Source organism: Acipenser ruthenus, chromosome 30, assembly GCF_902713425.1.
Source record: "Acipenser ruthenus chromosome 30, fAciRut3.2 maternal haplotype, whole genome shotgun sequence".
NCBI lineage: Eukaryota > Metazoa > Chordata > Actinopteri > Acipenseriformes > Acipenseridae > Acipenser > Acipenser ruthenus.
The window spans coordinates 767526-788432 of record NC_081218.1 but is presented as its reverse complement, the minus strand read 5'-3'; the positions used below and the strand labels follow the sequence as shown (position 1 = coordinate 788432).

Below are 20907 nucleotides of genomic sequence, written 5' to 3'. Positions count from 1 at the left end.
AATACATGAAGCTTGCTCAGCCTCCTTTTGCTTTAAAAAAAAAAAAAAAAAACCTTCCTAATAAAATTGCCCGTGCTTGCTCTTAAATCAGCCTCACCTTTGTCTGGATACATTTTTTTTATACAGTAATTTTGCCGCCTTCGTGACCAGCTGTCTGGTTGCATGCAACGCATAGTTGAGTGATTTGCATACTTTTGGTTTAAAGTGATTGACCGGTCAGTTTGTAAGTTTGGTGTTCGTAACGCTAAGGTTCTGCTGTATCAGGTTGGGTTTCTGTTTCCCCTGATCACAGCCTTGACTCCACAAGGTGCTGGAAGGTATCTCGAGGGTTGGTGTGACAGGATAGCACTGTGAGCCCAAGATGGTATTAGCAGGAAGAAGACTGGGAGTCAGAAAGCTGCAGATCAAGAGCTGTTGCACACATTTATTACACAAGTAAACACAGGAACAAATTAACAGGCACGAGGGCCAAAATAAAGTTTCAAACCAAAGACTAAACCATTGTAGGCTATGATTTAGCCTTTACTACAAAGCTGTAAATAAAACACAGTTCCATACAGTTCCGCTCACCTAACTCCCTCCCCCAACAGGATTTTGCTCTCTTTTACACCCCAATTAGCACTCAGTTACCTACGTGTGGTATGGCCACACATGTGATTGTTGGCAGGGACAGAATTAACTTCATCCCTGCCCATCTTACATTCCCACGCACACTATTTACAAAAGCAAGGCTTTTGCCCTGCCACAGTTGGTAACGCAGTCATTAAAATGTCTTGCAATTGGTGTAAAGAGGTATGCAGAGGATTTTGATGACAAATGTGTCATTCAAGTTCATCCCAGGTATGCTTAATTGGGGATTGGGGTGGCCATGGAAGATGTCTCTGTCATGTCTTTGTTGTGCGCCTGAAAAGATTCTGTCACAGTGGATGGGTTCATCATCTTCTTGAATTCAGCATCAGCATTGTTGAGTGGACTTGTATTGCAACGATGCTTATGTAAACTAAGGCATTCATTGATCTTCAGAGTAATCAAAGGACCTAGGGTGTACCTGGCATACATGTCCCACAGCAGGGAGATGCCAAAAAAAACAATTGCTCAATTTATAAAAAAAAATAAGAAGACACATTAGGGTAGATTTACTGATTTTATTTCAGCGAAGACTAATGCAATTGTAAAATATATGAAGGACAAGCTTAAGACGGCTTACAAGGTCCTAAATGAAATGTCTGAGTTGTTTATTTCTGGCTCGGTAACTTTTGAAAAACAAAACAAAAAAAGAGCTTCAAGCCCCCAATGAGTTAGAATGTGGTAAGGAAAACATGCAGAATGCATTTGGTGATCTCGGCTTATCTCTGGAGCAATGTAGCAGTCGTTGTGTGAAAGCCATTGTGTCTCACCAGTCGCACATTCAGAACCACTAAAATCAGGAGAGGAGAGTCACTGCGTGGGTACCATGGAATCCACTCTCCTGTGGTGTCAAAACACTCAAGAATATATACCTTGCTGTCTCCATTGAAAAGAGCAACGTGATGTTTGCTTTAAAGAAGCAGGGGAAATGGGGAAAAAAAATCAAAAGAGGCTTTGTGTGCGGAGAATGGGGTTCACAGAGGGCGAGCGATAGGAGTCTGTCGTTAGTCTGTGACTGAGAGACAGCAGCATGAATAAGGGGATCACGGTTCAGGAGTCGTGTGTCAGTGCATGCAGGGAAATAAGTGTCACACTCTCTCACACACTATTCACAAACTGTCAAGCAGATTTGCCGACACAGCAGCACTTAGTGGAAAGAATGTTATTTTTCAAATGGGCATTTTGGGGAAAAAGCAGTGAATATGGCATTTAAAAATGTGCAGTTTAGGAATGCAGTAATTTACTTGCATTGCTTTTGTTCGTTTGCTTTATTTGTTTTTTTTAAAAAAAGGTACACTAAATAGAACATAGCTTCAGATCCCCCCCCCCCCCCCTACATTTTTGGTAATACTTTACATTAAGTGCCACTAATTACAAGTAGTTACTTTGTAAATACATGTGTACTTACACATAATTACCTTGTTATTATGCATGGTTACAATGCACGGAATGTGTACATTTTATTTCCATGATATAACCCAAACTCTAAAACCTAATCCTAACTCCAGCCCTAACCCTTTTCCGATACAATTGTGTACTTACATACAGCATGATTAGAAAGTAACTTTACCACATCAATGCACCTTTCTAATCACTCTGTATATCGTGCAAAAAGACTAGCACCTTGAGTACCTTGTAACTAAGCATAATAGCATTGTAAATATGGGTAAGTACCGGTACATATTTAACTAAGTAACTACTATGTAAATGCACAGTAATTAGAGGCCTTTAATGTAAAGTGTTACCCCATTTTTCGAACTTTGGAACAGTTTGGTTGCAGAAACTTCCAATGGCTTTTAAAGTTTCTCATTTCAGTTAACAAATTCCCAGGGCTACCAGACATGTAGTAAGCTTGTCGCCTCACTGACACCACTTTGTTTATCCACAGTGGACCCTCTGCAATGTTTACTGCCGACTTACTCGAGTAATGCCTAATCTAATTGTCTTTAATTTTTAGAGCACTGAGGCATCAAGAGATGCTTCAGGCAGCCATGAGGAATCAGAAGTTCCAACAGCTTTAATAAGTACCTGGGTTTTTCAAAATAGTTCAAAGCACTTTCCCAGGTCATTCCAAAAAAAAAGAACCTATAAAACTCCTCATGAAAAGTGAGGGACAAAGGCAGTGGTTACATTCAGGCTCCACAGGAGACGACCCTCACAGCTACATGATTGACTGAGTCTCTGAAACCACACGGTGTACTATCTATACTGATTGACACCACTGCCTTTAGAAGCTGTATGATAAGGAATTGTAGTAACATTAAGAAATACTCAAAAAAAAAAAAATCTACACTTGCTGGGGATGTGAGGCAACAGGGATGTGATAGAGGTGGTATATGTATGTAATGCTTTATTATTATTTTTAAGGAGTCATTTAGCAGACGCTTTTATCCAAAGCGTCTTACAGAGACGAGGGAGTGAACTATGCATCACAACTGCTGCTGCAGAGTCACTTCCAATGGGACCTTGCTTATTTTACGTCTCATCCGAAGGGTCACACAAAGTGAGACAGTGACTGAGCCAATTTTTGAACAGTGGACCTCTTGGTATCAAGCCCTTCTCTTTAACCACAGGACCACCAAGCCTCCACCAATGCTTTAGTGTTTTGCATACACTTAGAGACGTTTAGCACAGTAATTTTGCATTGTATAATAGCAGTGTTCACATGCTTTTACCATGCTTATACTATGCATTCACCACACTTTACCACTGTTTGCCATGTTTTTTTTTTTTTTTAATATGCTTTGCCATACCTCTCAGGGATTTACAATGCTTTCACTATACCTCAAATGCACTTTGCCATGTTTTTACAATGGGGAACTTTTATAAGAGTATATACTGTATAGAGATGCATTTATTCAATTGTGAGTAAACTGAGGACATTCTTAAACGAAAGTTATTGAGGATCAAAATACGGGCGTGAATGGGGTGTCTGGTGGTCTGTGTATCTGTCTAGATTTACATATTTCTAGACGGCTATTATGCAACTTGTTTCGAACATTCTTTAGCACAAGCTATAGAGGGTCTGAGGGTATATGGAGGGTCCAGTCCATATGGCATACTTACATTTGTACATATATCTAGATATAGTGAAAGAGCAAGCATCTTCAAATGCCATTGATGTTTTAGGTAACACTATAGCATATGAATTATGTAATTCAAAAATAATGATGTGTGGAACCATATAAAGTAAGCAGCAATTCAACTACAGTACTCAGAAAAAGTATGAAATCATTGAAAGTAAGTGTTTTAAAAGTAATTTTGAACTTAGTCGATTTAACAAAGTAAAATCAATTAATCACCAACCTGTTAGGGAAGATTGATTAATTAATCATTTAAACAGCTAGAGATTTGCACTTGGTTGCCTCAACCAACATCTATATGATGGGATTACACATGACAGTAGTCTTGGCTGACAGTGAATCCCTCAGGTTCCCTGATGAAGGTGTTGGTGACATCTGTCAAGCTCGAAGCCAGAACTAATATGTAAGAATTTATTGAGTCGCCAGTGACAGGGGTTGTACCTTCCTTACCAAGCCTGTGTCTCTGACACAGACTGACAAGTTCACCTATGGTAGCAGCATAATTTCTAAATGCTCAAGTAGCGAAATTGTTATTTTTGTCGTTGATTGACCAACTCCTCACTATGAGTGTAATAGATACATTCATAACAAATGCATGCAATTCAAATATAATTAGATATGAACAAGCTTAAGTTAATATTACATTCTTACAATAATTCATACGTAGCACTAACATCAATTAATTAATTAAGCCAAAATTATAAAATGCCACCAATATGAAAAATAATTATTAAATGTATCCAAAATGGATGCTCGCTTTATATGAAATCAGTATGAATTATGTTAGTTCATACATAATCATAAAAAATACAGACCACCTTTTTTTAATCCCTAAAAATGTTTGATATACTTTATCATATTTTACAGACACTATAACCTCGTTGCCTGGGGGATGGAAGTGAAAAATGAATGCATAATTTCACCTTGGATGAGTTCCAGGACAGTGACAGTAATGGAGATATGGGAGCCCCTTCTCTTTCTTTTCTAATGGTGTAACTCTCAGATTTACAGAACAGTATACTGAGGCTTGTGGAGCAGGTATTAATATCCTGAGGGCAATTCTTTGAAGTTTCAACTAAGCTGAAAAGGTTAATATGAGTTGTAATTTGCAGGGCTGCGGAATAGCTTTGGAAGTAATGATTAGTAAAGGGGCTAGGTGGCACAGCAGATTTTACACAAGGTCCTCAAGCATTTCAAACCATCAAGGCCTCTGTTTATCCAGATGAGTCGATTTGAGAACAAATTCTCATTCACAATGATGAACTTGCAAGAGGTTCCCAGCACCACAGCAAACAACATGAAACACAATAAATAAGAAGTAAAAAACACATGATCATAAAACATAGAACTCAGCAGAACTTTTAGCAGGCACAGATGTCAGTCCAGTCAGCAATGAGCTGACCCTAATGGCAAAAAAAGCAAGCTACGTGGATTAAGTTATCTATTTGTAACTCCAGAAACAGAGTACATTTGGAGTAACACCCCAGTACCTGTGGAGTAACTTGCTGTATCAGCTGCACTAAGCAGTATTAGATTTCATCTCAACATGAAGGGCAAGTAAATGACATTGAATTCAGCAGGTCAATACTGAAACCCAATACTCCCAGCAGGATCAACAGCAGACGATGAGCAGTTTGAACATGCTCTGCTCTGTGCAGTATCTGATTTCAGAGTGAGAAACTTTGGCTGGAGAGAAGGCTGCAGGTGTGATCACATCAAAAAATCTTTGCATGATGTCCAATTGAAATAACATTACAGTATGGTTGACTCCACCTGAGCCCAATAGGTTTCCGGTAATATCATTTCCTGTTATTGATAACTGGTTATCATGGTAATCCCTATCAACACATAATTTAGGTATGAAAAATGTTGTTACAATTGACATTAATTATGGATAATGTCATTCTGTTTTAAACATAATAAAGTTTGGTACTGTGTATTTACATAGTAGGTACCAAGTAAATACATGTGTGCTTACACATAATTATAATGTTATTGTGCATAGTTAAAATGTATTTAATGTGTAAATCTTTTTGCATGCTATATGTAAGTACACAATTGTATCACATGGTTAGTGTTAGATTTAGAGTTAGCATTAAGGTTATGGATAGGGCTAGGTTTAGTGTTAGGGTTATATCATGCAAAAAAATGACACATTAAGTGCATTGTAATTATGCATAATAACATTGTAATTATGTGACAGGGTATCCATCTGCCGTGTGGGTGCATGCATTCACTGCTGAGTGACAGGCAGGAGGTTGAAGTTGATACGCCCTGCAGGCAAATAGGATTTATTTACATATCAACACACTGAACAGCTCACGTGACAGTACCAGCAATGGCAGTGCACGGAGCACATACAACACAGTGTATGAAAACTTTGGTGGGATCCACAGTCTGTGAACTAATCTCCTCTGTTCAATAATAAACCAACTCCAGCTCTCACCTGGCTGTCGTGGTTTTGGCTTGCTTACTCAATCTATCCAAACTTGGTTCTCACTCAGTCTCTCACACTCTCTCTCTCTCTCTCTCTCACACACACACACACACACACACACACACGTCAGCCAATTTCAGCTTCTTTAGCCCAGCTGGCTATGGTTTTGCAGCAGCCCTGAGGTAAATAAATGGAACACTTTTATACCTGACTCCCCACTGGAACACACCTACCTGCTGATTCCACACCTGGTAATCACACACAACAGACAGGCTCTCCCAGGAGCGCCAGGTACTTCATTAAATAATTACAATAAATACACATTATTTACAATATACATTTACACAAAAAACCCTCTTCAGTACTGTATACACTTCCATTAGCGCTGGGTAATTTACACAGCAGCAGAAATACATAGGCTTACTAAATATATATATATATATATATATAAAATTATTGGCTTTCCTGTAGCCATTTTGCATTAGTGCTGTACATGTAGGTGCTTGATCATGGCGGATAAAGAGCTTGATTATGGTGAATAAACGGTTAGGGTGGATATGTGATGGGCGGATACATGATGGATTACATGACATGACTGAATTGCATTTTTTTGAAGTCAGCATCAATTTAGCATAGATTCAACCATTACTCATTTTGGTGATGTTTTAAAATATTTATTGATGATTAATGTTAAATCCGGGTTAGGTATGAATTATTTACTTTATCTGCACCCCATGCTTGTTTGTATGCAATTACATCTGAACACTATTATAGGGTGTGTAATAAATTACAATTAGAAAATAAAGGGGATTATTAAATTGAGTAAAAAGGGAACCAACATTTCTGACAGCGAGTGTATCTCTAAAGTCTATTTCTGTCTTTAAAAGTTACATTTCAGGTTTAAGCCTAATATAATATTTTAAATGGTGTGGTGGTTAAATGCCACAAGGTTTTATTGTCATCATCTTTATGAATTTTATGAATTAAACATTATTAAACTGTCACGGTGATACATGCTGCAATACTAAAATATATTTATCAGACTTACAATTCTAGACGTTTCATTTTAAATTCCTGCATCGTTAAACTGTGGAACGGGTAAGTGACACAATGTGAAATATTTTTTGGGTAACACTTTACATGAAGTGTCTCTTATTACTGTGTATTAACATAGTAGTTACTTAGTAAATACATGTGTACTTACACAATTACAATGTTATTGCATCGTTACAATGTACTTAATGTGTAATTTGTTACATGATGTAATCCTAACCATTTTCTGATACAATTGTGTACTTACATATGCAAAAAGATGCTAAGTAACTGCTATGTAAATACACAGTAATAACAGACACTTAGTGTTACCTGTTTTAGTTTTCTGAAAGCACTCTGCAGCAGCACAGAGAAGAAGACGTGTCTTTAGTTTTCTAACATCGATTGTAGGTTTTTACTCCTTTAGACAGGAAAACGCTGCCGTGTATCCTTTGCAGTAAAAAAAAAGAAATATCGATACATCAGGAGAGTCAGTAGCCTTGAGCCAGACATTCCAGTAAGCGCTTTCCTCGATTATAGAAATTGCTGTAAATGTGAGTTGCTGGCAGGGATACAACAAGAATGTGGAAAGTTGATCCCAGGTTATGCAAAAAGCAATGTGATGAAACCATATAGATGCTGTAAATCCTGACAAAGGTGCTACAATGAATGCAAACCTTCTGAATTGAGAAATGGAGCATTAGTGACAAGCAGACTAAAAGACACAGTAGGCTGCCCGTATCAACCTCTGTCAAACAACCAAATTATGACAGGCCACTGCAGAATCCCAATAAAAGTTCCCAGTTATGTATGATGAAACCATGATTGAACTCATTACTCATCGGGGAAACAGTGTGCCACCACTTTAACCAGTGGGGATACTGTGGCAGCATTTCAAGGAAACTTCTATATAACATTGTTAACCGTACCCTAGGAACAGCAACCACTGTTATTCCAGACACATATTTTACTCCTTTAAGCCGTCTTCCCTGGGGTCTGACAAGCACAATGTCATTTCTAGCACATTTGTTATATGTCGATAGTCACGGTAGTTACTCCTGCCAAGGTAAAATAATGGACACAGCATCTACTTTGACTCAATACAGGACCACACTTTATGGGATCAATTTTATGAGTACAGTACACACAACTAACCCGATTGTTTGAATGGCATTCTATTTATGTATCTGTGCAGATCTAGACACTCTAACCCCATATAAAAAAACACAATGTAGTACATTTTAAGAAGGAGGTGTAGAGGTTCATTATAAGAGTTATGGAAAAATAACATAATGCCCTGGCGAAAGGGCTGGTGGGATGTATGTGGAGACGCTCAGAAGTTGCAGTAAGCCTCCTATTTACATTAAATACAGAGGAATACAGGGCATAGTACATTAAATACAAACAGTAAGAAAAAATGCAAATACGTTAAATACAAGGCTATGATGTGAATTCTAAACATTGTGGATGTGTGAGTCAAACCGATCTCATGGGGAAGTGGCTACTTCAGTTCTCATGGGGGAGTGGCTACTTCAGTTCTCATGGGGGAGTGGCTACTTCAGTTCTCATGGGGGAGTGGCTACTTCAGTTCTCGTGGGGGAGTGGCTACTTCAGTTCTCGTGGGGGAGTGGCTACTTCAGTTCTCGTGGGGGAGTGGCTACTTCAGTTCTCGTGGGGGAGTGGCTACTTCAGTTCTCGTGGGGGAGTGGCTACTTCAGTTCTCGTGGGGGAGTGGCTACTTCAGTTCTCGTGGGGGAGTGGCTACTTCAGTTCTCGTGGGGGAGTGGCTACTTCAGTTCTCGTGGGGGAGTGGCTACTTCAGTTCTCGTGGGGGAGTGGCTACTTCAGCTCTCATGGGGGAGTGGCTACTTCAGCTCTCATGGGGGAGTGGCTACTACAGTTCTCATGCAAATAACACCTTAAAGGCGCAGTTCAGCTTGATAGAGGTTCATTACACTGTGCGCTTTTAGGAAAGGTTACTTATCACATTTGTGTTAAGCTGTATTTTTTACTGATACATTTTTTACATCCACTAGGGCAGGAGTGGCCAACACTGGTCCTGGAGAGCCACAATCCAGCAGGTAACCCTGAAATCAATTTCTGAAAAATGTAAGTGGTTGATCAATTTAGTTAATTTGTTCAATTACATCAGGAGTGTCAGCTAAGACCTGCTAAGCTAATGATAAATCAGCATTCCATGAATGTTACATGGAGTTCCATGGTATCACTGTGAAGATCTCGTATTATGGGGGTTGATGGAAATATACTTCAGGCTAAATGCATAATTTACATTTGATGCACTTCATAGCCGATCTTTGCTGCGGATTCCACGGGGAGCATGGCACTGGCTCTGACGCTCCTGCAGGTTATGACTCTACTAGTCAGGCAGCTGGTGAGCTCCAAGCAGACACCTACCAGGGCATTTGACATCCAGGGGCCAGTCGTTTGCTAACATTCACTGTAGAGCTCCTGGGTGTGAAGAGGCAATTGGCTTGGTCGTGGGATAGATGGCCACTGAACCTTCATTCTCCTGAGCTGTAGAATTTGCTGTGGTGAGGGAATCAGACAAACTGAGGAGAAAATGGGTGGAGATAATTGGGCATAAATTGTTATAAGAAAAAATATATATATAAATTATACCATATATACCATTTGAAACTATAGATATTTCATTTAAAGAAATATCTATTTCTAAAGCTTTTACTACGAAACCCTTCCTTCAAATTTGCTCAAACCTATATGCCTGCAAATCATACCGCAAATTCAATTTTTTTTGTATGTAATATCACAACTTTTCAATAAATACTGTAATTTTACTATCTGTCTCCTTTTCAGTTTAACTGGAGCATTCTAAAAAGTCCAACAAGCTCCCAAAGCTGAATAAGTGATAGTGAAAAGTTTCCTACAGAGTAGAAATGGCATTAAATATTACTGCGTACTTCTGTTCTAATTTCCACAGACAGTTAGCCCAATCAAAAGCATCCAGGCAGTGAGATTACCAGGGAACATATTCTACAAAGGAGTATACCGCAACTCATCTTTTACTGGATGTCTTTACTCAGTCACACATTACGCTTTTGTCAAATGCAACCTCAACCGTACAGTGCCAAATGTGCAATTAAATCTGGATTTTGCTGCTTATTTCAGTAGCTGTCGTGATGCAGCCTCTTTCAATGTGAGCTCACAACATCTGTCCTTTCTAAAAACAGCACAGATAGAAGGAACCATAAAATCTAATGACCAAAGTGTGCATATGAAAATATTACTACAGCAACCAAGCACTTGATTATTCCTTATAAATAAACCACACATGCAATTACTGTGCAATTACAATGTAGTTAAAGACACTGACTATAAGGTGTTGTAGATAAAAAAAAAAAAAAATCTGAACAAAACAAATATAATTGAAATGGTGACAAGGTGGAATTGAAAACAGAGTGTGGATAGGAAACCACGCTAAAACGACATATCAGCTGAAAAAAAAACTGGCAAGCTATTTACTGGTGAATGGCAAGTTTCGGATAGGTTATAATCAAGAAAATCACACTGATGCAGGAAGGCAGTATGAATGTTAAACTGAATCTGCACTGTATATACTGTACACAACTGTGGGGTAAGCTGGCCACTAAGGGGGCGTCTGCAATTTCCAAGCAAATTTACAGGAGTAAAGGAATATCCAAAAAGAAAAGGATTAACTCTCAAATAAAACAGCAGGCTACCACATTTATTTATTTATTTATTTATTTATTTATTTATTTTTTTATATATATATATATATATATATATATATATATATATATATATATATATATATATATATATATATATATATAAACAGATAAAAGATTGATTGAATTGAGAGTTTTCCCCTCCTTTAAAGCACACAGTTTCAATAATAGAAAAAAAAATACATTCACTAGCCTTGGGGCACATGTTGCATCGGGGTAACCCTGAAATCAATTTCTGAAAAATGTAAGTGGTTGATCAATTTAGTTAATTTGTTCAATTACATCAGGAGTGTCAGCTAAGACCTGCTAAGCTAATGATAAATCAGCATTCCATGAATGTTACATGGAGTTCCATGGTATCACTGTGAAGATCTCGTATTATGGGGGTTGATGGAAATATACTTCAGGCTAAATGCATAATTTACAAAAAAAAATACATTCACTAGCCTTGGGGCACATGTTGCATATTTACCTGTCTTTGGTTAAGTCCTATTTTATGAAAAGGAAAAAAAAACATGGTCGTAACGGTGAGCAAAACATGAATACACTGTTGACAGTAGGGGCTCGGTTTTCAGGTGCTTCTATATCTATGGCCACACAAATCATACCTCAAAGTCTGTTCTGCTGTTTTGCCCATCGAGACTAAAACTGAAACGGGAATATTCAGCACGTATATATTACACGTCCTATGTTTCATTTGCCTAAGAAATAAACCAGTCATATGAGAGCCAACCCTTATCACGTAAAAGTATGTGCTGCTTTTGGCAGGTCCTTCTTTCTGTTATACTATGTTTATATTTCACGACCCTGAAACCCGCAAGCAAACGTGTGCCATACTGCTGTGCAGTGTAACGCTTTACTGTAGCCCATATGCCATATGATTTATATTCAAAAGCTCGATTCCAAACACCCCACCCTCCAACGTCTGCTGCTGCTCCAGATAATGTGTCTCTACGTAAAATCACCTTTAAGAGCACTGGCTGAAAATGCAATGCTTGGCTGCTAAACTTGCGGCTTCTTAACAGTAATAATCATTATTTTTTTAAAGGATTTTTAAAAAGCATGTTTTATTTTGTAGCCCTGGTGTGATGAAGAGGACAAAATACTCACAAGGAGCCTAGGAGATCGTAAAAAAAAATGCGCATTTGCAGCGTCTTACTTTGAATAGCGGTGTGGAAGAACTGTGGTTGCCGTATGTGGGCTCTATGTGCTTCGGTGTTCTTGACCCGGTTTGTTGGTCAGTCGGGGAAAGTCAGACAGCCACTGGAAAACTACAGTGCTTGTGCTCCACCAGAACGTGTACTGTATAAGCACACGTTTACGGGTTCAAGGGTTTGCTGCTGCAGGAAAGGAGCTGATAACGAAAACTAAAATGTTAAAAGTCTTGAAACTACAATCTACGGTGCCTGTTTAAAAACTAAACCCGAGTTCCTTCAAGATTTTCAGAGAAGAGGACCTCGTTCAGCAGCGTTTATAGAGTTCTACGGCAATTGCAAACTGTTTATTTTTAGTTTAATTGGGGAACTGGTGGTGGAAATAATTCAATGAAATAAAATATTCTCCGTTTGCCAGTGGAGATGCATGGATGACTTAGAACAGTAGCAGTCCCAAGATCCTGAATCGTATCTATCGCTTTTTGAGTACCGATGCTTACCATACAAAATGAGATATTAATTGCATTATAAACATTTATCAGAAACCAGAAAATGTGTGCAGCTTCCGATACAAAATGCGCGTTCACTTCTGACACTGTGTTGGTACATTACAATGACTAAGTCGTTGAAGCGAATGCGGGGCACACCATCGTTATTATTTTGCTGCTGTGTCGTGTTTAACATCTTTAAGGAACCTCGCTGATGAACTTGCACGGATAGAGTTTCTATGTTTTATTTTTTTATTGCCGGTCCTGTGTTTCGCAATGCGCGTATTGTCATATCAGGGCGTTTTATCTTTTCATGAGGCGGACAGTTTTGCTGTACCTCTCGCTTTTAAAGTGTACGGTTCTTCTGCGGTTGCCTGGCACACCATGCGTGTTCTGTAGAAGAAGAATATTTTACAGCAGGGGAGAAGAGCGAGAGCTGGGCGCTGCACAACAACCCATAGCTCCTGTTCCGTTTACAGAGCTCACAGCACGACGGCTTGACTATACAAAAGGTAATTGACAAACGACAAACCTATACAAAACGTATTTGCAAAAGAGAATCTGATGTACTGTTTTTGTAAAAAAAAACAAAAAAAAAAAAAACAAACGATGAGCTACAGTAACCTGTCCTGTACTTTCAAAGCAACGATTCACAGGTAATTCATTGCTACGGCATCAAAGTTGCTGGGAATTAATATGACTTTATTTAACGGTATTTTTTTGCGCACCATTCTGTTATTTTAATGTCATTAAATGAAAGACAAATAACCTACCCTAATATAGTTATCCGGAACACAAAAATAGCATGTTTGTATGTTTGAATTATTTTAACATGCCTATCGGTGCACTTCAAATGTAATTGTTTATATCGCTCAGCATGTGTTCACAGAATGTAATTTTACTCCAATAACATTGATTCAGTTTATTGTGAGGTTTAATGGATTTAGCACCATGTGTACGCCGCTAATGAGGTAATTTATTTATGAGGGGGTTCTGCAGCTTTTTAGAATGGCAATATGGTATCCAGTGCAACTGTAAACGTACAGTGCAACATAGGCAAGTACTGTACTATGCTGTATGTACGTTGGTTGCGATAGGATTTGTCTGAGCTATTTAGCTATCTCAAAAACAATTTCATATAATAAACGATGTCTCGAATTCAGATGATGAATTGTCAGCTTTGGACTTTGGTTACTTGCTGTTTTTTGGGGTTTTTTTTAATTAAGAACCTAGAATGGAATTTATATAATAATTGAGTTATTAATGACATTTTGGTATGTGTCTCATCGTGAAATTCAAGACGGCGTGATTGCATAGCAAAAGATCTAATACACTCATGTGTGCTGCATACTAATTGCAATCAGAACTGTATTGCTGGCTGATACGTATGTTTGTTTGTTTTTTGTTTTTTGTTTTTTTTAAAGTAAGGCTTGGACTAAATATCAGATTACATAAAGGCTTCAAGGCGCTTGTAGCTAAAGAGTAAAGAATTTCTTTTTTTTTTTAGGTCACGATTTTATATTTTATTTTTTCTATTCAAATAGACTGTATGTTATTCACTAATATTCACCCACACAAACATCTGCTAGTGATTTAACTAAATACATTCTTACATACATACATACATACATACATACATACATACATACATACATACATACATACGTACATAAAGTCTCACACCCCATCATTTCAAGTTGTGCAGTGTATGCTATTATGACTTCCTTAGGCTTTAATCTAGAACACTTCTGACTCGTTGTCAGGTGAAGGTTAGGTGAAGATAGTATATGGACTGTAAAGTCTATTTTTGGAGTAGTGTTGTCCCTTTTAATGGGGGGAAAAAATGTGTTTGCGTATGTACTTTAACCTACATTGATGGCTCTGCAGAATTATAGCAACGCTGATTCAACTTGTGCTTAAATGTAACTACTGTAAAAACCGCTCCCCTCTGTTACTCCTACCGCTATTGCTGACTGCTAAAGCAACTTGTGATATACATAGAAATGGGGGCGAAAAAAATGTCCACTTCACTCTGGGCCACCTTATTAATTAGCAAAAATGCACACTTTATTAGAATCGTGTTTTTCAACGTACGTTTCTCTGGGTTGAGGAGACGCTCTAGATCAACGCTCACCTAAACGCGAGGGTTGACCTGTGTAGCAGTTTGAAACCCTGTTCAAATAGTCTGGTTGTTCCCGGTCTACAGTACATTTTGTTTTACAGTAAACTGTAACTGATTACACGTAAAACCTGATAGAAGTCGAGCATGTTTTGCGGATCTAGCAGGGAGACTATTTTATTACTTGCGTGGCGACTCGTTCAGAACTCTGGTCAGCGACTAGCGTGTAGGAAGCGGTTACCAACAGACTACGAAACAGTTTCAGCACCGTGGTTAGCGACCAAGTGGGCGGTGCTTAACTCAATGCAAATAGAAAGAGATTCAAATATACTGATCCTATGAATCCGTGGAATCTGACTTGCGGCAACCATCCCCAATCAGTGCACGTGAACAAGTCACGTGAGGCACAAAAATAAACGGTCCTGTCCTGTCACAAGCAACACAAATCTGTATCTGTTTTGTAAGTCATACTTGTTCTTGGTCTAAAACACGCTTGCTATCCTTAAAGACACACTTTATATAGGTGTCTCCTGTGCTCAATACCATTTGGATAATCTCTTAGGAAAAACAAACGTCCTACAGAAATCTATACATGTTTATAGGCATCTACAAAGTATAATGAAATGTATCGCCAGTTTTACAGAAATGTACAAAATTATAGAATAATAAAATAATAATAATAATAATAATAATAATAATAATAATGTATGTATGACTGACATCTCTTTAAGAAAATGACAAAAATGGTATTGATTTTTTTTTCTTCTATTATTATTTATTTCGTAGCAGATGCCCTCATCCAGGGCGACTTACAGTTGTTACAAAATATGACATTACAGATAAGAGCAGTTATGAAATACAATAAAGTCAGTGGTAAATAAGAGCAAATTCAGAGAGAAAAAAAATACAGTAAGTAATTACGTTTGAGAGGGATTTCGACTATGAGCAGTTAAACGTATCGTAAAAATATTTGCTTAGAAGAGTAAATTCCATTAAGAACAAGTAGTAAGTACAATCAATGGATGTGAATGATTTCAAATAAAAGCAATTCCAAAAAAAATGTGAATATGGTTACCTTTAAGAGTAAAATCAACAACCAGATACAGCAAAGAGCTGGAATTGAGAATAGTATTAGATTACAGCAAAGTGTGGAGCAGTTAAGTGCAGGTATACAGGATGATGGAAGAACTGATACAAATGGGTGCCATATAGTCCATTATAGTCGAGGGTTGTGAGGTTTACAGATGCTGTCTGAGTCGGGAGTAAAAACTCAAGGACAATTCTCTGCCTTTGCAACATTCTGTTGAATTGATTTTTCAAATCAAAATTCTGCCTTGCTCAGTCTAACCCCTATGTTTTTAGCTAGATTTTACTTGCAACAGACAAGTGAACTGGCTGTTGTTTCCATCAGTGTGTGTTATAAATATGACATGCATAATCACATCGATAGATTTACTGAAATTTACAGAACTAATATCTGAATATTAAATGTGCTACATATGTTTATGGTCTTATGTTGGTCTTTAGGGAAAGGTTAAGAACCACTGTAATGCATATTTTATTCATTGGGTCAAATGAGGGTTTTTTTATATATATTGAAACACACTATATAAAGGCTTCCATAACCTTCTGAAGCAATTAGAATAGGCAACTGGACTTTGGTTTGCATTTGTATGAGATGCTTTTTTTCTTCTTTTACAGTCATTTAGTTGACCTTTTCAAATGCCTGTTTCCAGTTATTATTGATTCTATTGATTTGTGTGTTTATGTCTATATTTAGCTGTTTGAACTTGTCATCTTTGTGTGTGTGTGTTTTTATCATGTGTTAAAGGTTAAATACAAAAGATTTAAAACAACGGACCGCACTCTTACACAGATGTCATCTTATTTGTCTTCTTCACGAGACAGGCCTGCGTAAAGGGACTGCTAGAATAAAGAGACTAAGTGCTTGTGACTTTAGCAACAGAATAGGGGTTTCCCCTTGACTATCCTCGCTGAAGTGAGGCTGAACTGATCGACCTCCAAGGCCGGGAAGCGAGGAACTTCCCCCAAGGGGAAACTAAGGAAGGACAGAGGATGAACTGAGGTCTCCCTGGCTTACTGAGATGTCTAATTGAGAGAGGTCAGACTCGGCTGACACTACAAGGCCGCATGGAGAGCCTCGCGATCTACGCAGGGAGATCAAGTACTGGAAAAGAAAAAAATAAATAAACACATAAAGAGGGCCCACAATCGCACAATCCCCCAATGACCTTTTGATGCAGGACGACTTCTGAGGTTGGCCATGTTCATAAAAAAAAAAAAGCACCGAAATGTGTTTTTCGTGGCCCGGCCCACAGTGGAAATTAGGCTTTTTTTCAGATTCCTTTTTTAGATTCCTTTGGTTCAGTATCCCACAAGAGTCTTCTGCATCATCAATGTCAGGCTAAAGGTTAGCTTCCCTGCTGACAACTGACAAGTTCATTTCTGGTGTTAATGAGATTCATCGAGCCTGATGTTTTTTATTTATTTATTTATTTAAATATTTAACCACAAAGAAGACATTAATAAGAGCCAATCCATTTTAAAGAATGGTCTATGAGATTTAAAAAAATACATAAATATAATACAATTATGGCATTTCTGTTTTCTTAAATATAAATATTAAAAAAAATAAAACACCCGATTCATTCAATCTCGTTAACAGCAGCACAGGTGTTGAAAGTGAAATTAATTATCAAATTAGTCTCTTACTCTATTGGTGACTCCAAAAGCACTTGTTGGATAATGAACAGAAGCGACTAGAAATGGTTTTCAACAGCAATTTAAAAACAAGTCTCAATAATGTGATGAAAAACAGAAACAGGGCAACTTGGAACCCAGATAACATGATACATGGGTAAGAAAACAAGGTACCACTTTCCATGACGTGTGTCTAATTACTGTGTATTTACATAGTAGTTACTTAGTAAATACATGGATACTTGCACATAATTGCAATGTTATTGTGCAGTTACAATGTATTTAATCTGTAAATCTTTTTGCACATAATACATAAGTACACAATTGTTTCAGAAAAGGATTAGGATTATATCCTGCAAAAAAGATGTACACATTAAGTGTATTGTAACTATACACACTAATTAGAGACAGTTAATTAACACGTTAACACATACATGTTTTATCAAGTGGGAAATGCATCAAATGAATGCATGCAACTTCCAGAGAGTGTTCAGGCTGTATTATATCAGAGGAGAATGCTTTCAGCCTCAGTCTTTATTCCTGCACAGGGTTTCTGTAACAGGACAGGCAGTAGTGTTGCACTGCATAAAATAATCACCAAGAGGGTTTGATTCTTTGGCTTATGTGAACTACATTTCCTAAAAGCCTACAGGCTATGTGCATCAGATAGCAGCACTGTCTGTATTAAAACTAGCTATGGAGACCAAAATGCAGTCCAACAAGCTTGATCAGAACAGCAAGTGATTTGAATTAGTGAGTCAATGTCCAGATTGAAGTTGCTTACAGTCTGCTTTTAGTCGTAATTCTGAACACTGATTCTTAGACTGGTATAGTGAGATGCGAACTGGGAAGATCTGAAAGCAACTGTTAAATACAGATAGCTAGTGGGTAATTAGCCAGTTACTTTACATATAGTGTATCCTGGCAAGACTAAAAAAGAACTTCAATTCAATTATGAACAATGCTACTGATCTGGACAGTGGTTCATTAAGGTAGTAAATCACCAGGGAAATACATGGTTCTATTATATGAGAGTGTTCACCAGGAGAAGGCGTATTTCTCTAATGAGAATCGTAGCGCATCCAGCTCATGCTCCCTCCTGCAACGATTGTAGTACTGAGACAGAAATGAATGGCGTATGGTGGGAGCAGAAAATGAAGAAGTAAAGATCTTTTTGGTTATTTGCTTTCAAATCTAAAATTGTAGAAGGTCAAAGTTGTTTACGTCCTGTGTTGTAAGTACATTTCACAGGTCAAGCTACAATTATACCATGTGACCTACAACACAGGGTGTTGTTTGGTACTAGGAAGCAACATTTACAATTTTGGGATTTGTAGTATTGTAGTGTTAAAAAAAAAGCAAGCAACCAGATTTATATTTAAAAAAGGGCGAGAGTGATTACATTCATTTACAGCGATGGCCAAAGGTTTTGCATCACCCTATAGAATTAGATAATTTTGCTTCATAAAGTCGAATGAAACCTGCTGAATAATGTTACGTTAACATATTGAATTACACACCGCTTTTGTAGTTTTCCATATATTCAATGAAAAACTGACAAAAAAATGAAAAATTTCGAAGTCTAACATGAAATACTAATGTACTACTATTATGGCTTCTGGTAGACTTTTACAATATAATTTTGTAGTCTTTTTTTTTTGATAACACAATGTTAAATAAACAATCTAAATGATGTTCATAGAGTTTTTCATTTGAGCAAAGCTGAAGTGTATATGCAGTAAGTAAGGCATCAATCCTTTTAATTAACTCTCCCCTTTTGTATGAGCTGCTGTCCACTTTTAATGCTGTTCTTGTTTTTTCATAATCCAAAGGACTATTTTATTCCTGCTGCCTGCCAGGCTGAGACAGCATTTGTCTGTGCGTCGTTCTCAAGAGAAGCATTTAGCATGCAGGGAGATTCAGAACCCTTCATTCGCTAAATGGCAATGGATGACAAGTTGTGCTCCCTGTCCAATATCTATTGAAGAACCATGTGAAAAACATCAATCTCCCAAACTGCCCTACCACGTTGTCTAATAGATTCACAGCAGATTTACGAGGCTTCAGCTCTGGCATTCATAACGCTATCTTCCAATGATGTGTTTACTACATAACTCTCAATTTAAAGGACTGGAATTTGAATGATTGACTGCAAGGATTCTTTCTCTGACTTCTTAAATTGGTGATGTAAATGCTCTGCAAAGACTAGACAGCTCATTCTGAAGGTACACTTTTAGTCTCAGTTCATTGAAGAAGGTTTCATCTGCGGGTATATAAATGTTTAAATATCAGTTTCCCGACCGATTTAACATCCATTCACCTGTTGTCAGAAGTACTTTCTTGTACAAGCGACATAGGATGAGTGTTTTCTGAAAATAACATCTACTGTGACACTTCAAACCTGCATGTAGATGGAGTTCAACAAAAACACCAGCACTACGCAGTATAGTACCCTGGTGGTGAAGGATATTTTCAAGATGATAATGCACCCATCCACCATGCCTGAATTGTGAGTGAATGGTTTAAGGAGGATGAAAATAGCATTTGGAACCTCTTCTATTACAAACTACTTCTTTAAGAAAGCTAAAAATGCCGACAAACGACAGAAACAATGCATCGACTATGACTGTGGACACAAACACAAGCAAAGCCACGGACACACAGAGACATGTAAATAAAGTAATGCATTCTGACAAGATGGAGAAAGACACTGTGTGGAAATACTTGCAGAAATTAGATAAAGGCATTGCTTATTATACGTGTTACTAGAAGTTCAGTGTACAAATGAGTCATAAGTCTTAAGAAAGTCAATATTTTAGCTGACATTCCGGTGCCATCAGGTTTAGGTCTACAACATTGCTTCAGGACATCACAATCGACTGATCTTAATCCAACTGAGCATGTATGGCATGAAGTTTAACAACACATACTCATCACTACCATCCTCTGCCTATCTCTCTGCACCAACTGCATGTAAATGTTGATATGACACAGAGAGGTTCTGAAAGTGCAGCAGCCCCCTCGGTAATTTACAGGGCCTTTTTTTTTAAGCCAGCATGATAATCCGATAACCCAATAACCCTTCTTGTTATGTTTGTACAACCATTAGCCACAGGAGAGAACCTGTTTCAGCTGATATCCCTGCTTTTAATACTTTACTAAAGGTCCTGCGATAACGTTCATATCTAGAAAACCGCTTGTTGGGTTTTTGAAGAAACTTGGTAAGAACCTTCTTTAGCACAAGTTATATAGTGTCTGTTTGTCTAGCCGTCTGACTATGCATGTCACAATGGCCTTGTCCGATGTACGTTTAATCTCCTGAATCATTCCGATACATTCATTTTTAAATTTTACTTGTTGGGACTGAACTACTGAATAAAATGCTTTGAAAAAGGAACAGTCTTGTCTATAACTGAAAATGAATTTATCTTTAGAATGCACATTGGAACTAAAGCATGTATCTGCTTTGTAATAATATATATTATAATGACAGGCAGTTTTAGTAACTACAGCAGTGT

The 20907-nt window shown here is 37.7% G+C and overlaps 1 protein-coding gene across 2 annotated transcripts in view; it reads left to right on the top strand.

The window, feature by feature from the left end:
* Positions 1–20907, top strand: part of LOC117395561 (leucine-rich repeat and fibronectin type III domain-containing protein 1-like protein) — a 60299-nt gene that overhangs the window by 5801 nt on the left and 33591 nt on the right. The window contains exon 1 of one of the 2 annotated variants that reach the window (XR_009309533.1): positions 11818–13061. The exons of the other annotated variant lie outside the window; for it this stretch is intronic. The gene's annotated coding sequence lies outside the window, so the exon portion shown is untranslated. Of the gene's footprint in view, positions 1–11817; positions 13062–20907 lie in introns of those variants that run through there. 2 annotated transcript variants of the gene reach the window in all.